The following is a 2,500-nucleotide window of genomic DNA, read 5'->3' on the forward strand; positions in this document are numbered from 1 at the left end:
CACACACACACACACACACACCACTATACTAACCAGTTACACACACACACACACACCACTACACTAACCACACACACACACACACCACTACACTTACCAACTGTTTCTGTGGAGTGTATCTAGGGGCGTTTAACTGCAGGTACGTGACTGATGAGTTTCGTGTGTGTGTGTGTGTGTGTGTGTGTGTGTGTATGTGTGTGTGTGTGTGTGTGTGTGTGTGTGTGTGTGAGTGTGTGTGTCTGTGTCTGTGTCTGTGTCTGTGTGTGTGTATGTGTGTGTGTGTGTGTGTGACAATACTATATCTGTTAAGTTGAACTGTAAGTATGTGGACTTACTGTAAGTTTACATTTACATTTAGCAGACTGATGGTCCAAAGCGACGAGTCTGTGTGTGTGTGTGTTGACTTTTATAAGTGTGTGTGTGTTGACTTTAACTATGGGTGTGTGTGTTTTGACTAACTGTAAGTGTGTGTGTGTTTAACCTTATTATAAGTGCGTGTGTGTGTGTGTGTGTGTGTGTGAGTGTGTGTGTGTGTGTGTGTGTGTGTGTGTGTGTGTGTGTGTGTGTGTGTGTGTGTGTGTATGTGTGTGTGTGGTTAGTGTAGTGGTGTATGTGTGGGTGTGGTTAGTTTAATGGTGTATGTGTGTGTTTGTCTGTGTGTGTGTGTGTGTGTGTGTGTGTGTGTGTGTGTGTGTGTGTGTGTGTGTGTGTGTGTGTGTGTGTGTGTGTGTGTGTGTGTGTGATTGGTTAGTAGTGCTTGAGTATAATCAATCAATACCAATACCATCAATACACTGTCCAAACTTCCGCGTGCATGCGTGTGTTTAAACTCGTGCATGCTTGTGTGTGTGTTAGAACGTGCATGCGCATGTGTGTGTGTGTAAGAGCGTGCATGCTTGTGTGTGTGTGTGTAAGAGCGTGCATGCTTGTGTGTGTGTGTGTAAGAGCGTGCATGCTTGTGTGTGTGTGGGTTAGAACGTGCATGCGCATGTGTGTGTGTGTAAGAGCGTTTGTGCGTGTGTGGTGCACTTCAAATATATTTCTCAGAAATATGTGTGCCTATAGGTGTGTGTGTGTGTGTGTGTGTGTGCCACAATTATTGGCACCCCTTCATTTAATATTTTGTGCAGCCTCCCTTTGCCAAGGTAACAGCTCCTATAAAGCGTGATGAGGTTGGTGGTTGGTGAACACATGGCTAGGGATCTGAGACCATTCCTACATACAGTATCTCTCCAGGTCCTGTGTTCCGAGGTTGGGGTTAAGGACAGGGGACTGTGACGGCCATGGCAAAACCTTTATTTTGCGGTCGGTGAACCACTTTTGTGTAGAGCTGTCCTGCTGGAGGGTCAAACCACGGCCCATTTTAAGCCTTTCAGCATAGTTTCCTTACATCGCTTGTCGCTTTAAACTTCTTAATTATTGCCCTGATAGCGGAAATGGGTATTTCCAACTGTTTAGATATTCTCTTATACCCCTATATCCGTGTTTCAGCAGCTTAACAACTTTTTGTCGCACTTCGACACTGTGTTCTTTTGTCTTTGCCATCTTGATGAATGACCAAGGGAATGGCCTGTGTCACCTCATATTTATACCCCAGTGAAACAGGAGGCCATGGTTGACCACTTAAGAGATCCTAATCAAACAGGTGAATTTGAAAAAAAATTCTTTCAATAATTTTACTTAGGTAAGATTTTTGTGAATTTTTGAGTGAAAGACCAAGAGGATAAACAGCAAAGACAATTTTTTTCATAGCCTGTTTTGCCCATATTCACTTTCATTCAAGGACACACACACACACACACACACACACACACACACACACACACACACACACACACACACACACACACACACACACACAGCCTGTTTAGCCTATATTCACTAAGGATGCCAATAATTGTGGAGGGCACTGTATACTAATTTAAAATCACATTGTAAACACACTAGAGTTTATATATAATAATATAGAATTTCACAGACATTGTACACACACTTTAGTTTTTATTTAATAATGCATGCATACAAAATGTACAATATAATTCCAATGTAGTATCTGTGACAGGGCACGCACACACACACACACACACACACACACACACACACACACACACACACACACACACACACACACACACAGGGCAAAAGTGCATCATCAGTAATATTGATCGCTTGCAACAGCACTCCGCGCTGTCCAAAAGTACCGAATGATTAACAAGAGTTCACTTTCTTTCCCCTCATCACACACACACACACAAACACACACACACACACTATACCACGAAGACGAGGCTAACAAGTTTATCACCTTGGCACAGGACACAAGGTCAGCCTGACCTGTCCTTAACAGCGTGGCACACACACACACGCACGTACGCACACACACACACACACTCATGACTTACACACTTCCACCTGACTGCACACACACAGTACATAATCTAATTACTCCCATTCTGAACACCGTTCACACACACACACACACACACACACAGTACATAAT

The sequence above is a fragment of the Sprattus sprattus genome (genome assembly GCF_963457725.1).
Source record: "Sprattus sprattus genome assembly, chromosome: 16".
Taxonomy (NCBI): Eukaryota; Metazoa; Chordata; class Actinopteri; order Clupeiformes; family Clupeidae; genus Sprattus; species Sprattus sprattus.